The 11273-nt window shown below is 45.5% G+C and overlaps 1 long non-coding RNA gene across 3 annotated transcripts in view; it reads right to left on the minus strand.

Moving 5' to 3' along the window:
- The window catches only part of LOC135116124 (uncharacterized), a 125421-nt gene extending 116967 nt beyond the window's left edge, over window positions 1-8454 (minus strand). For all 3 annotated transcript variants that reach the window (XR_010276167.1, XR_010276168.1, XR_010276166.1), the window contains exon 1: window positions 8231-8454. This is a non-coding gene — a long non-coding RNA (uncharacterized LOC135116124). The remainder of the gene's footprint in view (window positions 1-8230) is intronic.
- Window positions 8455-11273: the final 2819 nt, after the last annotated feature.

Below are 11273 nucleotides of genomic sequence, written 5' to 3' on the forward strand. Positions count from 1 at the left end.
ACTCCTTGACTGTTTTCTGCCTTGATTTTCTAAGAGACTGACTGAGAGGACTAACTGACTGACTGACTGAGAGACTGACGGAATAACTGACTGGAAGACTGACTGACTGAGAGACTCACCGACTGACGTTGTGTGTGTGTGTGTATGTTGGGCAGGCATCCGCGTCACACACCTGCCCTCACTATCCTGTTACCTGGCCACCGTCCCTTACCTGTCACCTGTCCACCCTGGCCGCCCTTGCCTGGCCACCCCTTCACTCTCCGACAGTTGATACCTCACCTGGGGAGAGAGAAAGCAATAATGCATAAAAAAACGATCAATAACACAACAACATATACATTATTAACCCTTTTAATGTTAATCTTATTCTCATCACCAGTAACTTTTTGCCATATATATATATATATATATTTTTTGCACTACTGTTCCTTCATTATCTATGTAGGCAGGAAATAGACAAAATTATCCTTCTGTTTCTCTTCTTTTTGTTTTCATCCAGGTTTTTATAGAGGTCTGAATACCAAAGAGTTTGTATTTCAGTAAAAGGCTTAATTTTCATATCTAATCTGGTCAAATCAGTATTAGTATATGAACATCTGTTTTGTTCCTTGCAAAATGATAACGAGATGATTTTTCATTTATTTTAATCAGATTTTTTTATACCCAACTTTCTTAAAAACCCCGTAAATCAGTAACATTACATGAGCATTTCTTGGCCCAACATTTTGTGCAGTAATAACAGGATGACTTCTCTCCTTCATCTACCTTATTCACATTAAAAACATCAACTTTCACACTAATCTGTCTAAAATCTCATTCTGTATACAGTAATAACAGCGTGACTTTTCTAATCAATCTTAATTTAGTGTCGTGTTCCTTCCGCAGCCTCAGATGAAAGATACTGGAGGTAGACTGAACTAACCACCACCATCACCACCACCACCACCATGATCACCCACGTCACTTTTCATTTTCTATTACAGACCTCCGAGACACGCGCCCATGGTAAGACAAATAAGCCATTTACCTACCTGGAGAATTACACCAGCTAGGCCTAAAAAGTCTCTCCACCCTCCCTCCTTCCCTTTTCCTCCTCCCTCTTCCCTCTCTACCTCCTGTGTTTTGTGTAGGCCTGCTAGAGATGTGTTACCCTTTCGTGTTGTGGTTACGGACGCATACACACACACACACACACACACACACACTCTCTCTCTCTCTCTCTCTCTCTCTCTCTCTCTCTCTCTCTCTCTCTCTCTCTCTCTCTCTCTCTCTCTCTCTCTCTCTTTCAGCTATCTTTTAAACCCTCAATCACTTTTTACTTATCTATCTTCCAATTTGTCTTCCTCTTATTAATCCTTGCACTTTCTCCCTCTCTCTCTCTCTACTCCATTTCTCCCTATCTCCCTCCTTCGCAGCCACGCCACTCCCACTAAGAGGCGAAGGGTTGCGTAAGAGGGAAGAGAGGGGAAACCTAAGATAGGGGCGCTGAGGGGAACAGTGAAGGGAGACGAGGTTCCAGTGTGAGTCAGATGCTACTAACAGAGGAGGGAAGAGGAGGAGGGAGAGAGGAGGAGGGAGAGGAATGATTGAGAGGCATGAGGGGGAAGCTGACAACAGGGAGACAAGTAGGTTGGGTGAGTGATGGTGAAGGTGAGAGGAAGGGGAAAGGAAGGGGAGAGGAAGGGAAGAGTAGGTGTGAGCTTCATTATCAACAGGTGACACTTCAGAGATAGGACAGGTGAGAGCGTGACGTGACGAAGAAGCAGGTAAAAGTGTTGCGGGGAAAGGTGTGAATAGGGAGCACAGAGAGAGAGAGAGAGAGAGAGAGAGAGAGAGAGAGAGAGAGAGAGAGAGAGAGAGAGAGAGAGAGAGAGAGAGAGAGTCTTCCCGTTGTGAGTGATCCTGTGTGAAGTGACCTGACCTCACCTGCCGGAAGTGTCTGTAGAGGGAACACTGGGTCATATTGAGACCATGTGTTGAGCTAACGGTTTGTCTGTCCGTCTGTATGTACAACTCCACCCCACCCTCTCTCTCTCTCTCTGGTAGGTATACGAGTAAATATATAATTAGTATTTACTATAATAAAATTTCACTTCTCGTTTACTTATAAAAAAAGTAATATATTCTTTCAGCAGATTGATCAAAAGCACTCACATCACAACTAATAATATTTTCAATCATTCCTTCATTTACATAGTCCTCCTTAAATATATAGAGACGTCAGTGTACCCATCTAACCTAACCCAACCTAACCTATACACACAAAGTTGTATATTCATCCATCTACACCATTGCTCTAATCCCTCCCTCCCCTCCCCTCCCTCCCCTCCCCTTCCCTCGCGAGGTCAACGTAAGAGCTGTGACAGAAGGTCAGGTAGCCGTGTCGGGATCAAGTGTCAGGGGTCACGGATGGAGGTGACCTGACCCTCCCTGGCCCTCCAAGTGACCCGCACCACTGGTCACTGGTCACTGCCGCCACGCCTCACCTCCCTTGACCCCACCCAGGCACTGAGCTCGTCTGTTCCCGCGCACCCTCCACCTGGGACTGCCTGTGTGCTAATGCTATCCACTATTATTACTATTATTACTATTACTAAGTGTTTTGTTAGTGTCACGTTACTATTAGTATTGCCAACATTGCTATTGATACTATTTCTACTGCTGCTGGTACTGTTGTTATTGATACTACTGCTGCTGTAAAACGTTTGTCTATTCTCTCTCTCTCTCTCTCTCTCTCTCTCTCTCTCTCTCTCTCTCTCTCTCTCTCTCTCTCTCTCTCTCTCTCTCTCTCTCTCTCAGCACATACAATATACACTCCCTTTTTCGCTCCTCCTCCTCCTCCTCCTTCGCTATCTTACATCTTTTAATTAACTAGTTTACCTGATCCCAAACAACCTTGAAGGGACACACAGATCTTTAGCTACTTGTTCTTTCTTTGTGTTCCCTTTCATTCCTCCTCCCCTTTTTCCACCTCCTCAAACTGTCAAGATTCCTGGGACCCTTTCTCTAAACTCCACCCCTGGCACTCCTGACCCTGCCCGTACTAAAGTGCCACTAACGTCACCACGGCCTTGAGGATGGCACTCAGGGGGGCGTGACCTATGACGCGTCCTGGCACCTCCTGGTACCCCGTCACACTCCCTGGCACCTCTGACCCTATGAAACCTGTGGCATTGTAAATCGTCTCTGGCACTTATTCTCATCCTGTGGCACTCTAGTCTCTCTCTCTCTCTCTCTCTCTCTCTCTCTCTCTCTCTCTCTCTCTCTCTCTCTCTCTCTCTCTCTCTCTCTCTCTCTTGCAAGGTATTCATTTCTTTGACTTCACTTTCATCTCTAAAACTTGCACAGCTCATGAAAAAAAAATAACTATCCGTTTCGAGTCGTTTATATTTTTCCTCTCCCTTAACGTTAAAATGAACAATTTCCTAATATTTCCGAACCTTCTTTACCAAAACATGCTGTGAAAAGTTCAATATTTAGTTTAATAGTTTAAGTTTACCGTGTTCAGTGTACCTTGTCTTCTTTACTTTCCCTGCCCCTCTCCCCTTGAAGTGACCTGCCCGATGTTGACCTGTGCGTCCGGTGGTCAGCTCGCGCCCACCCCTCTAAGTCCTCAACGACATAGGAGGTAGGGAGAGGGAGAGAGGGAGGGAGAGGGAGGAGAGAGAGAGAGAGAGAGAGAGAGAGAGAGAGAGAGAGAGAGAGAGAGAGAGAGAGAGAGAGAGAGAGAGAGAGAGAGAGAGAGAGAGAGAGAGAGAGAGAGAGAGAGAGAGAGAGAGAGAGAGAGAGAGAGAGAGAGAGAGAGAGAGAGAGAGAGAGAAACCATAAGCAACACTAAAATCCTACAGTATTATAAATCCCACGTACTAAAAATTCCTGTAATTAATTATCCATCAACACTACACACCTTTCCACCTGCCTTTGTTGTGCTTGACCTCCTGACCTCTGACCTGAAGGAAGGAGATTTAGGTGGCCAGAGGAGAAGAAGGGAAACACCTCGAAAACCAAAGCGCAGGTGAGGAAAACAATAGGTTCGCGAATCCTTTTGTTGCAGGAAAGATGGGTGAGTGATCCTTCTTTGTCACACTAGGATTTGAGAGGTCCCCAGGAGGATCAGGAGGAGGGAAAAGGCGACTGGATTTATACTCTCCCGACAAGGCTGTATTTATGGCGGATCGGAGGTGAAGCCTTGAAGTAATACAGGTGGGCTAAGGGGCGTAATTAAGGGAGGTCTCTGGAGGCTCAAGGCGTGTTTCAGGTAATTGTAGCATCACTGGTCTGTACTTAGCGACTGGCGCCTGGACGGTAAGTGAGGTGCTGGGGATGTCTCGAGGGATGTTAACCTAATCTAACCTAACTTAACCTAACCTAGTGTGACTGTGGTTCGTGATAAAGTTAAGAGGAAAGGTAACTGGGATATATAAGGTTGTGAAATGGGTACGTGGCTTAGGGTAATTTGAATCCTAACCTAACCTAACTTAACCTAGCCTAGTGTGACTGTGGTTCGTGATAAAGTAAGAGAAAAGGTAACTAGGATATATATGGTTGTGAAATAGGTACGTGGCTAAGAGTAATTTGAATGCATTGGAAGGTTAAGAAAGGGCATGTTGTGTAAAGTTATTAAATCAGGCAGTGTTTTTAAGAGATGCAGTCATATTATTGTGACTTTGTGGTTCGTTATGAAATGGAGATGTGGTAAAATAACTCGGATATATGACGTAGAAGGTTATAGTGTGGATGGGTAGAAGAATGAAGTTGTAAGAGATGCAGTAACGTTAATATTACGTAATAAGGTTATAGTACGGATGAGTTGAAGAATAAAGTGAGAGATAAAGTAGAGTTTGTGTGTTAGTCTGCAATTTGTAATGAAATGTATACGAAGGAGAGTATATTAAGTTACAAATGATGTACTGACGAGAAAAGTCATAAAATCAGGTAATGTTTTCAAGATATGCAGTACAGTTAGTGTGGGTTTGTAGTTTGTAATGAAATGGAGACGTGGAAATGTAAGTGGAATATGTTAGAAGGTGAAAGAAAGTTAGAGTTTATACAAACAGGATCATGTGACAAGTGTAATGTAAAGGAGAGTGAAACGAGCACTTGGGGGATGATCAATGGTGGTGGCTGGAGTGAAGGTGAAAGGGTTGACTGTGACAGCAACACGATTTATGTGTAACCTGTAAATACAAATAAATACTGAAAACTTTAATAAACTATAACCCCACACACTCTCTCTCTCTCTCTCTCTCTCTCTCTCTCACCTAAAGATGATCAATTACGGGTTACAGTTAAGGCAGGTGTCAGTAATCAACTTATCCATGAATCACGGTGTGTGTGTGTGTGTGTGTGTGTGTGTGTGTGTGTGTGGGTGGGTGTGTGTGTGAATATAATTTGATCAGACGAGTGTACATTTTTATCACATTTACATTTAATCAACTAAAATTTGGTAACTTTGTCCTAAATCTTTCCTTCTCCACTCTCCACTCCCCTCTTTTCCTCTCCCCAACCCGTGCCACAGATCACATTACTACGGTTCGCTCTACTATGACTAATTGTCTTCCTTCCCCTCTTTCCCCTCTCTCTCTCTCCCTCTTCTCTCACTTCTCGTCTTCCTTTTCCTCTCCCTCTTCTCCCCTCCTCATGTTGTCTCCCCTCATCACCAAGATACCTCCATTTCTTTCCCTCTCACCTCTCAACGCAATTTCCCTTTCATTTACTAATTTTTTTTCAAGAAAGATTTATTTTTTCCTTTAATCTAAGTTTATCATTCATTCATGCGTTTCACTTCTCTTATTTCATGTTTTTTTTCGCTTCCTTCACTTTCCTATATTTCACTTCCTCTCTTGTTCCTGTTTTCTCTCCCTTACTTTGCTTTTCTCCCTCCTTCCTTTGTTTCTTATTATCCTATCCACTCTTTCCTTACTTGTTTCTAAATCTTTTTCTTTCTTTCCCTTCCTTTTCTTTCCTTCCTCCTTCCTTCACTTCCCATCTCCCATTCTTCTCTTTCCTTCGTTCACTTTCTATACCCACTCTTTCCTTTCTTGCTCCTGAACCTTCTGCTTTCTCTCCCTTCTTTTCTTCCTTCCTTCCTCCTTCGTTTTCCATCATCCACCCTTTCCTTCCTCCGAGCCCTAACTCCTCCCACCCTGCTTTCCGTCCTTCCTCTCCTTCCTCTTCCTTCCCCCTCAACAGCTGGTCAGGGGGCCATCTGCTTCCCCTCGTCCTCGCCTCTGTCTGCCTTGCTTCCCCTCGCGTGACCTTCGTTCGCTTCATTTTACTTCACAAAATTATTCATCGTTTTGAAATTGTAAAGTGAGGTTTTGTGTGTTTTATCGTGTGAAATGTGTGTGTGTGTGTGTGTGAATAGTAGTAGTGGTAGTAGTGGTGGTGGTGGTAGTAGCAGCATCAGTAGTAGTAGTAGTAGTAGTAGTAGTAATAGTAGTAGTAGTAGTAGTAGTAGTAGTAGTAGTAGTAGTAGTAGTAGTAGTAGTAGTAGTAGTAGTAGAAGTAATAGAAAGTAGAAGTAATAGTAGTAGTAGTAGTGGTGGTGGCGTGGGAGCAGTATAGGTGATGGAGGAAGGGCGGGAGGGGCGAGGCGTGGGTGGACATGGGTGGAGGGGATCACAGTGGGGGTGGCTGGAGCGGCCCTAATTATCTGGACAGGTGTGGGTCGGGTCGGAGCAGGTGATTCGTATCGCAATTAAACTTTACCTGCCCAACGTTCACCTGCATACGTCACGGGATGGCGAATCGCTACTGGCCACCGCCGCCACCACCACCTCACCTGTCACCTTTACAGTCCATACGTTACCCTTCACTACCACCATCAACATATTTCATTACAATTACTGCACTATTTAAATTCAAGCATCAATATTTAAATAAGCCACGTGTTGGCAACTAAAGGATAAATCTGTAATTACAAATAGTTCACCTGTAGAAGATTAACGAGGCCCCCTACCTGGAGAGAGAGAGAGAGAGAGAGAGAGAGAGAGAGAGAGAGAGAGAGAGAGAGAGAGAGAGAGAGAGAGAGAGAGAGAGAGAGAGAGAGAGAGAGAGAGAGAGAGAGAGAGAATACAGCCAAAGTAAATGAAAGCAATATAATGGAAGAAACTCGAATTACCTTCATTTCCCCCTGAGTTGCCATTGTATTGTGGTTGTTGTTGTTATTAGTTGCAGGTGAAGACAACAGTCAGTGAGTTTAATTGCTGCCATTGTCTCGTTACCGCAGCCAGGGTACGAGGGTGCTCACCGTGACAGCGGGGGGAGGGGGGTGACAGGTGAGCGAGCGAACGAGAGAGAGAGAGAGAATGGAGGTGACATGGCGGAAGGACAGTCGAACCTCTCTCTCTCTCTCTCTCTCTCTCTCTCTCTCTCTCTCTCTCTCTCCAGTGTAATGATCGTACAAGGCAGCAGAATTAGTGAGAAAGCAAATTAAGTAGTTCAGACAGCTATGAGTGAAGGGTTTAACTACTAACTACTGGTTGGTTGCGACTGTTCCCTTGTTATCCTCCAAGCGCGCCTAACCAGCAGTCCGCCAGTCACCGCCCAGTCAATATTGCAGGGCTAAAAAGTATGGCACGCGACACACTGCCCCGCCCATTCCTGTATCTTTATTAGTACGGAGGAAAAAAGTACAGCAAAAACACACACACACACATACACACACACAGGTCCCCCACTCATACATTCAGCTGCAAAAATTTCACTCCCTCCCCCCTTCACTCCCACCTGCACCCTAGAGTACCCCACCTCGGCCCCTTCCCGCTCACCAGAACCCCACCCACCCGCCCACACAATCCATATTCTTTCCCCTGAGTTAAAGCCATCATTTCCACTTGTTTCCTGTGACTGTATACCGACACACGGCGCTTTCCCCCCTACCACCTCTCCCCCCTCTCATTAAGTTGTCCTTTACACCCACCGGTACTCACCTCCGTCACGGCAAGGCTAGTTATGCTCTGTTTGTCGTATATGTTCGTTGTATATATGGCAGTAATAGAGGTGGTGGTGGTGGTGGTGGTGGTGGAGACAACTAAATGGATCACTATAACGGATTTTCAAACAAGCAATTATGTTAAACTACCTTAGCTTAAACTGTCTTAATTAATACACTCCTGCACTTTTTACTCTTACAACTACAACAAGTAATACTAACAAAGCATAAAAGCACAACACTGATATATATAAAGAGATAGGACAACATGGATGACTAAATATGTATTCTCACCTGGCCCTCACGGTGACGACCCAGGTCCATTCTTCTCCTCGTCCTATTTGCGGTATCACACAAACAAAATAACGCTGCCAAATAGTCACCAAGGCACTGCACCAACACACTCAGGTAATGAAAACTGACGGAGACGCTAAAACTGCCCGATTCAAGGCGATAAATGCACGCAGTAGGCTGAACACCTGCTGCGCTCTGTCCGGCCTCCTGCAGTGCCCTGGGCCGTGACGCGCCATCTATCTCCTCCTCCTCCTTCCGCAGAAAGTAGTTCCCGGAAAATAAGTCACGTTTGTTTTTGTTTTTTTATGTAAATTTTAGTGATCCTGGATTTTATAGAGTGAAATTTCGATTACATGAGACTCGGGTAATGCAGGATTTAATTAGTTATTTTATTTATCTTGGTATTATTTTTTTATACGTATGATTCCTAACGAGTAAGTGTTATTCTCACCGAGTAGAGTTATTTACGTTATTCTCACCGAGCAGAGTTATTTACCAACAGCACATTAAATATCAAAGGAAACTGACTCCCCAGCACATTTAACCACACAATACGAAGAATAATATCTAAAGAATACATTAAGTCATTGAATATATAATTAACAATCATTTTTATTATTTTCCCCAGGCCTCCCCCTCTCCCTCGTCCCTTCCCCGCCACTCAGGGCAATACTGGAGTGGCAGCCGACAGTGACTGGGTGCCAGGTGTGTTTAGGGCGCCAAGCAGGTGTGCCAGAGGTGTGCCAGTCACTTGAAATCACTCGAGTGGCATAATATTGACTGCAGAACATAATTACAAGGAAAACAACAATGGAAGGTATGGTGTGCTTTTGTTTGGTGTGTAATTAGAAATGAAGGTGTGAAATATTGATAGAGTGTCTAGGTGTGTATGTGTGTGTGTGTGTGTGTGTGTGTTTCCTGCGTCAGTCACTTAAGGGGAGCATGTGTTGTGTATGTTGCGAGTTTAATACTGGATAAGGAAGGTAAGGAGGAGGAGAAGGAAATGTCTGCTGCATGATACCGAACAGCGATTCTGGGAGGAAATAATCATGTACCCTATTTGTAAAGAGCTTTTTGTATTATCATATATGTCAATCTCTCTCTCTCTCTCTCTCTCTCTCTCTCTCTCTCTCTCTCTCTCTCTCTCTCTCTCTCCTCAAACATTTCCTGAAAGAGACATCACGCCCGCACCAGACACTTCCTAAAGTATCCATTTTTTCACCTTCTAAGGAACACGAGACGCCGCGCCCCGCTACACCACACCACAACACACACTACACCACACACCGCCCCGCCCCTCTACATCATAATTCTTGCCCCGCCACACCACACCACACCACACACCACCCCGCCACAGCATTACACCACTCATATCAAGTCACCGCACGCCATACCACGCCCTGCCACACTCTACCACACTATTAAACTCCCTAACACCACTCCACATGGTATTAAAATGTGAATGTAGGAGTGGTGTGGTATGTCACAGCTCACGCACGAACACAAACACACCACTACCACCACCACCACCACCACCACCACCACCACCTGATGCAGAAGAGCAGACCCGTACTAATGAGTTTGGAGACAGGTGCTCTGACAGGTGGACATGTGGGTATGTCCTCTAGCGATGTGGGTACGGGGGGGTACTATTTCACCTGAGCCTCCCCCAACTCACTTTTCTCCTCCTCCTCCTCCTCCTCCTCCTGGTCTGCGTCGTGAGGTACCTGGAGGAGCTAATCTAAGGTGTCCAAATAAGACATCCCACCCTCTCGTGATGACCTGAGTTGAGCCTAATGAGCCGTGACCAATCATTCTAAGCAGCTTCTCAAGACACAGGCCACAGTGACCCTTGCGACGCCCCAGCTCATAAGGGCGCTTCCTTCCTGACCCTCTATCGGAATCTGACTCCTATGAAAGATCTCAGGGGGCTTAGAGGTGACCTTAGGAAGTACCATATGGAAAAGTGACCTCTATAGCCTGCACAGAGCCAAGGGTCACAGGTTCTCAGGTCATATTGGGTGTTTTTGGAAAGCTTTACTAAACTCACAAAGGTATGCCGAAATTACTTGCCCAGGGCCTCGCTAGAGTGACCTAAACACAACACTGCTTCCCTAGGGTGAGTCTCCGTCCCTCTAGCAACACCCTACCTCCCTGTGGCATTCTCTAGGGTGATCTGATGCTGGGGCTCCTGTAACACGGGTGGCATAGGGGCTCGTAGAGGGGTGAAGGGGTGGGTGGGAGCGAGGCGGCCACCCAGGGAGCAAAGGGGTGAGCGGGGCAGGGTGGGAGCCTCGTTAGGATGGACAAGTTGTGGTTTGCTGTCTGAGTGAGTCTTTCGTGTCTTCCAATGATTGTCATCCCTGGTCTTCGTCTTGAGAGAGAGAGAGAGAGAGAGAGAGAGAGAGAGAGAGAGAGAGAGAGAGAGAGAGAGAGAGAGAGAGAGAGAGAGAGAGAGAGAGAGAGAGAGAGAGAGAGAGAGAGAGAGAGAGAGAGAGAGAGAGAGAGAGAGAGAGAGAGAGATTACTTCATCGGTCTCACTATGTCTGTTTGTCTTTGTTTGTTTGTGGGGTTGTGTTTGTCTGTCTGTCTGTTTGTATGTCTGTATCTGCCTTCCTGTACGTCTGAGTCAGTAATATTTTTCTTATGTATTTTGTATGTTTACATTTCTATTTGTCCGTCTGTCTGTCAATCTGTCCTCTAAAATACACTCTCTCCTCCACCGCCCCAGCCCCCCCTCCTCTCTCTCTCTCTCTCTCTCTCTCTCTCTCTCTCTCTCTCTCTCTCTCTCTCTCTCTCTCTCTCTCTCTCTCTCTCCCCATTTTTTTAGATTATCATCATTATTTGTTATTTTTACGGCACCACACACTCTCCCTTCACTCCCCCCCCCCCCTCTCTCTCTCTCTCTCTCTCTCTCTCTCTCTCTCTCTCTCTCTCTCTACTTAGGTCAACATCTCTCCCGCAATTTTCCTTCTGTTTGCTTCTACATCTACGGCTCAGTGTTTTCCCTCCCTGTTTCCTCCACTGATTGGATTCCCGGACA

The sequence above is a fragment of the Scylla paramamosain genome, chromosome 30, assembly GCF_035594125.1.
Source record: "Scylla paramamosain isolate STU-SP2022 chromosome 30, ASM3559412v1, whole genome shotgun sequence".
NCBI classification, from domain to species: domain Eukaryota; kingdom Metazoa; phylum Arthropoda; class Malacostraca; order Decapoda; family Portunidae; genus Scylla; species Scylla paramamosain.